This window comes from Lactuca sativa, chromosome 3 (assembly GCF_002870075.4).
Source record: "Lactuca sativa cultivar Salinas chromosome 3, Lsat_Salinas_v11, whole genome shotgun sequence".
Lineage (NCBI taxonomy): Eukaryota > Viridiplantae > Streptophyta > Magnoliopsida > Asterales > Asteraceae > Lactuca > Lactuca sativa.
In genome coordinates, this window is record NC_056625.2 from 152,327,314 (window position 1) to 152,334,200 (window position 6,887).

The 6,887-nt window shown below is 37.2% G+C and overlaps 1 pseudogene; it reads left to right on the forward strand.

The window, feature by feature from the left end:
• Window positions 1-338: 338 nt before the first annotated feature.
• On the forward strand, window positions 339-2,716 carry LOC128132844 (uncharacterized; annotated as a pseudogene).
• The last annotated feature ends 4,171 nt before the right edge of the window (window positions 2,717-6,887 follow it).

Below are 6,887 nucleotides of genomic sequence, written 5' to 3' on the forward strand. Positions count from 1 at the left end.
TACTTTTCTCTCTAGACAACGCGTCGGGTGACATATGGAGGTTCAAACTGTTGAACTGGGGAGGGCGAGAGGTGACATATGTTCATACAAATGACATTTTGTCAGCTGCCAATAACCTGTTTGTAGAAATGCCTCAAAGAAATATCTTATTCAAGAACTCGTTGTAATGCCTCAAAGAAACATGGCAGGATTTGTTTGACTTTGATTGTAGCCGGTAAGTTTGACCATCTTCTGTAAGAATTCAAACATAGTGCTTTCAGCCTTACAATTATTTTATTGGTTCATTAATCAGAATTTTGTAATCAAACTGTTTGGAGATATGGACTCGCCTCATGAGAATGAATCAACAATGCAGATGCAAGACAAGAATCCAACATACCATCTGCACACACATTACATACAAATGCGATCCATCTGAGAAATGGCTGGTGTTAATTGGAATTGCCCCTGGCTCACCAGAGGTTTGTTGTTAGCTGTTACTCATTACTTAAATGCAAACACTTAACCATTTTACTTTTATGGATCATTTTAACCCTGTTTTTTGATGTTGACAGAAACCCCAGTTAGGCAAAGGAAATATGCATCTTTTTTCTGTTTACCAGCAGCGGAGTCAAGCCCTTGAAGCACATGCAACATCATTTGCCTCTTTCAAAGTACTCATATTTACTTTAATACTGCAACTGAAAAAAGATAGAAGATAGTTGCTTTCTATATCTTTTCACATTGTAAACAGTTGCATAAAGTTGATCGGATATTTATACATTTCAAACAGGTCTCTGGCAATGTGAATCCTTCTATTCTTATTTATTTTGCCACCAAAAGCTCCAATGCTGGACAGGTTACATCAAATCTGCATGTCATTGAGCTTGTGGCCCAGCCAGGTTTCATTCTTTTATGACCCGTTTATTATTATTTCTTCCCTTTTTGTGTCTCTTTATGTACTGCATCTAATTTTCCTCCTCCTCTCTTTCTCTATTGCAAACATAATGCAGGGAAGGCTGTTTTTACCAAGAAACAAGCAGACCTTTTCTTCCCTCCAGATTTTGCAGATGATTTTCCAGTTGCTATGCAGGTACTTAATCTTTCATTCTTTATGTAACAAGTTGCATTACATATTTAATATTATTTTATACATACATGTTTTTGACTTTTTAGATATCTCACAAGTATGGTTTGATTTACGTAATCACCAAGCTGGGGCTTCTATTCGTATATGATCTTGAAACAGCTACTGCAGTCTACGGAAATAGAATTAGCCCATACCCAATTTTTCTAACATCTGAAGCTTCATCAGTTGGGGGTTTTTATGCTGTCAATAGACGTGGGCGGGTCTTACTTGCCACTTTAAATGAAGCAACTATTGTGCCTTTTGTTAGCGGACAAGTTAGTTCTTACAGTTGTTTCATCATTGACATGTATTACTATTTTATTACTATCACAATCCTAATTTGATGTCTTACTGCAGTTTTTAAATCTTATGTGCTCGAAAGGAATATCAGCAAATGAGTATTCAGAGAAGGAATCAAAGAGATCATCAAAACATTTCCTCGGTTCTTCAAGAAGGGATGAAGTTGCAGTGGAGGTTGATAATGGCAGCAATGAAGCTACTGCTAGGCTAAGTTCAGAGGGTAACAGAGAAAACACAGCAAGTTCAGGACAAACACCATGGGATGAAGGGGAGAGAAAGAGTGTGGTTTATGAGCAGCGACCTGTGGTGCAAGTGCAACCGCTTGTGCAACTATCTCAAAAACCTGCAAAAACTGAAACCAAGGGAAACGGAGAGATACACCAGCCTAAAATCTGTAGAACATTTAGCGTTGCCAATGGATTTGATGGTGCTCAAGAAGTTGCTGGTTGGCCTTCTTGGCTCACTGCTGTTGCAGGGGAAGCCATTAAAGGATGGTTGCTCAGAAGAGCAGACTCATTTGACAAATTAGACAAGGTCTGCCCTTCTTTTGCTTATATTTTAAAGTGAAACTGTTAGATTTTATATAAACTGTGTACATTTGGATGCAGATTGGACAGGGGACTTACAGCAGTGTGTACAGATCTCGAGACATTGAAACTGGAAAGATTGTTTCTTTAAAGAAGGTAAGGTTCACTAAGATGGATCCATAAAGTGTTAGGTTTATGGCAAGAGAGATCATTGTTCTTCGTAGGTTAGACCATCCAAATCTGATGAAGCTTGAAGGTTTACTAACATCTAGGGTTTTTGGGAATTTGTATCTTGTATTTGATTACATGGAGCATGATCTTGCTGGACTTGCAGCATCTCCTATGATTAAGTTTACCGAATCACAGGTATATCTCTTTCTTTTAGGCAGCCATCTTGTTTATTGAGTAGAAGAATTTTTTTCCAATAACACATAACTTCTACTTCTAATATGGATTTATTGTATTGAACTTGCAAATAAAATGTTATATGAAACAATTACTTTGTGGGCTAGAACACTGCCACAATCATGGAATCCTACATCGAGACATCAAGGGCTCAAATCTTTTGATTGACAACAATGGGAATTTAAAAATTGGGGATTTTGGTCTAGCAACTATTTTTAGCAGCAATCAAAGGCAACCTTTAACAAGTAGAGTTGTTACTTTGTGGTATCGGCCTCCTGAGCTTTTATTAGGTTCTACTTATTATAGAGTAGATGTTGATTTGTGGAGTGCTTGTTATAATTTGCTCATTTTACTGAAATTTATCATATTTCTATAATGTCACAGGCTAGGGTTCGACGTGCTACTGTTGTGAGTTTGGATGTGGACCCCTGTTTGAAGATAATTGCATTCATATAAATTATAATGCTGGTCAACATTTCTATGTAAAACTACATTGAATGTGAGATAGAAGTTTATGCAGAGAAGGAAAAAGATAGAAGTTTTTGAGGATGTTGCTGATGAAGAAGATCAAAAGATCAGGAAAATGATGAATGAAATTGATGAGTTGGGATCTGCAGTTTTTGTGAGATAGAAGTTTATGTTGCGTATTATATATTCATATGTCCAGTTGTGCTTTCTATATAGCAAATGCTAACCTTGGTCTTTGCGTTTTTTGTTCATAGATTACAAACACCAATTTCTTTCAAACAAGAGGAAATGAGGCCATTTTTTTTATAAAGGTATCATTGTTTTGATGTAATGCATATGCACCACTTTCTTTTTTGGTTTCTTTGTGTCTTGTTATTATGAAGTATTGTTGTAGTTAGAATGTTGTTAGATCACAATTTTGGAGCAAAGTGTTGGTAGTGTGAAGTTTTAGATTCATATAATATTGTTGTAGATTTCACTGTCGTACTCTTTTATGTAGAAAATACATAAGCCAAGGGTGTTGAATTTTTACCACAGGTATCATGTTGTCGTTTCTTGTTTCTAATAATAAGCTTAAGCCACCAGCAACTTAAGAATGTTGTTTTTGTTCCTTGTTAAAGGATTTCTAGTTTGGGCTTTGCCTTAGAATTGCAATATTGCATCTGTTATACAATCAACTCCAAGTTACTCACTCTTTGCCTTGATGTTTGTTTGTATATGCGTACTTTCTATCTTGAGGAATTTGAGTATGGATTGTTTTTCTAAGTAAAATTAGATGTAGTTAAAAATATTGTGGAAGTGATTCCAATAATATCTTAAGGCAATCTTTTGGATACATCTACTTATGACCCCTTACAAATCCATCTCACAAAGGAACTCTTGGTGGAGGAATACAGGTCTGGAAGTTGAGTTCATGTGATCTTTGTGAGATAGCACGCTATTCCATTTACCAATTAGGTTTCTCCCACGTTCTCAAGGTAAAAAACTGTTTCAAGTTTATAAATATGGGCAATGAAATTTAATTAAGTTTTTGCATTTCTTTACCCGTTATAGCAATGTACTCAGTACTCACATTTATTTACAAATAATTAGCAACTTATAAGTAGGTTGGTTGGTGTTATGTGAAAGTGAAAGGGGTAAGTGAAATTTGAGAGTGATTTGTGTTTTTTTAGTCACATTGCATCGGACTCAATTCCAGCTTGGAAATGGTGGTTTGTTTGGTGCTAGTTATATTCAGGTAAAAGATTTCCCATCTCTTATATTAATGTTTGGTTTTAATGTTTGGCTTATTACATTACTTTTGTCTCCTTTGTTGTATTGATGAGGCTTGAGCATGCTGGGCTGTTAATGTTCCTGTTTGTTTTCATTTATGCAGGTAACAATCTTGTTGAAAGGAATTATGAATCATATATTAATGGTAACAAGTTTTACACTCGAGTCCATACGATTAGATGTTAATGGTAACAAGTTTAACACATGTGTCTTTGTTATACATACAAATTAAATGCAATGGATTGTATTTTTTGTATATGGTATTTTATTTTATATTATGCAATGGATTGTATTTTTTGTATATGGTATTTCATTTCTATTATGAGAGATTAAATGCAAATTTAATTTATAAATTAATAAATATATAAATATATTTTTTTTAAAAAAAAATTAAAATTACGATACGCAAAAATGTGTGTCGTCTTCATTTATGACATGGCCTTTCTTGACAGGGGCTTTCTTGATACGCATTGCGTGTCATTAACACGCGCGTCGTAAGGTTACGACACGCGAATGCGTGTCGTCTTCCTTTATGACAGGGAATGTTTAGGTGCTCAAAATGTCGTTTTTTGGTATTGGGCGGGCGCGCGAACTTTTTTGGTGGAATGATGCAGTCTCCTAATTAGACGAAATTCACACATTGTTTGTATGTGCTAAAACTATAAATCACATTGTGATCACCGATATTGTTATTTCGGTCATTCGGGACTGTTTAGAGGTTCAAAATGTCGTTTTTCGGTTTAAGGCTTGTGCGCGAACTTTTTGGCTGGATTGATGCAGTCTCCGAATTCGACAAAATTCGCACATTGTATGTATATGCTCAAACTATAAATCACATCGTGATCACCGACAATATTATTTCGGCCATTCGGTAATGTTTAGGGGCTCAAAATGTCGTTTTTTGGTTTTGGGCTGGCGCGCGAAGTTTTCGGGTGGATTGATGTAGTTTCTGGATTGGACGAAATTCACACTTTGTTTATATGTGATAAAACTATAAATCACTTTGTGATCACCGACGAGGTTATTTTGGCTATTCGGGACTGTTTAGAGGCTCAAAATGTTGTTTTTCGGTTTTAGGCTGGCACACGAACTTTTTGGGTGGAATGATGCAGTCTCCGAATAGGACAAATTCGCACATCGTATGTATATGCTAAAACTATAAATCACTTCGTGATCGCCGACGATGTTATTTCGGCCATTCCAGAATGTTTAGGGTCTCAAAATGTCGTTTTTTGGTTTTGGGCTGGTGCGTGAACTTTTCGGGTGGAATGATGAAGTCTCCGAATTGGAGGAAATTCGCACATTGTTTGGATGTGCTAAAACTATAAATGACATCGTGATCACCGACATTTTTATTTCGGTCATTCGGGACTATTTAGAGGCTCAAAATGTCGTTTTTCGGTTTTGTGCTGGCGTGCGAACTTTTTGCCTGGATTGATGCGGTCTCCAAATTAGACAAAATTCGCACATTGTATGTATATGCTAAAACAATAATCACTTCGTGATCACCGACGATGATATTTCGGCCATTCTGGAATGTTTAGGGGCTCAAAATGTCGCTTTTCGGTTTTAGGCTGGCGCGGGAACTTTTCGGGTGGAATGATGCAGTCTCCGAATTGGACGAAATTCGCACATTGTATGTATATGCTAAATCTACAAATCACTTTGTGATCACCGATGACGTTATTTCGACCATTCGGGAATGTTTAGGGGCTTAAAATGTCGTTGTTCAGGTTTGGGCTGGTGCGCGAACTTTTTGTGTGGAATGACACAGTCTCTGAATTGGACAAAATTCGCACATTGTACGTGTATGCTAAAACCATAAATCACTTCGTGATCACCGAAGATGTTATTTCGGCCATTCGGGAATGTTTAGGTGCTGAAAATGTCGTTTTTTGGCATTGGGCGGGCGCGCGAACTTTTTTGGTGGAATGATGCAGTCTCCTAATTAGACGAAATTCACACATTGTTTGTATGCGCTAAAACTATAAATCACATTGTGATCACCGATATTGTTATTTCGGTCATTCGGGACTGTTTAGAGGTTCAAAATGTCGTTTTTCGGTTTAAGGCTTGCGCGCGAACTTTTTGGCTGGATTGATGCAGTCTCCGAATTCGACGAAATTCGCACATTGTATGTATATGCTCAAACTATAAATCACATCGTGATCACCGACGATATTATTTCGGCCATTCGGTAATGTTTAGGGGCTCAAAATGTCGTTTTTTGGTTTTGGGCTGGCGCGCGAAGTTTTCGGGTGGATTGATGTAGTTTCCGGATTGGACGAAATTCACACTTTGTTTATATGTGATAAAACTATAAATCACTTTGTGATCACCGACGAGGTTATTTTGGCTATTCGGGACTGTTTAGAGGCTCAAAATGTTGTTTTTCGGTTTTAGGCTGGCACACGAACTTTTTGGGTGGAATGATGCAGTCTCCGAATAGGACAAAATTCGCACATCGTATGTATATGCTAAAACTATAAATCACTTCGTGATCGCCGACGATGTTATTTCGGCCATTCCAGAATGTTTAGGGTCTCAAAATGTCGTTTTTTGGTTTTGGGCTGGTGCGTGAACTTTTCGGGTGGAATGATGAAGTCTCCGAATTGGAGGAAATTCGCACATTGTTTGGATGTGCTAAAACTATAAATGACATCGTGATCACCGACATTGTTATTTCGGTCATTCGGGACTATTTAGAGGCTCAAAATGTCGTTTTTCGGTTTTGTGCTGGCGTGCGAACTTTTTGGCTGGATTGATGCGGTCTCCAAATTAGACAAAATTCGCACATTGTATGTATA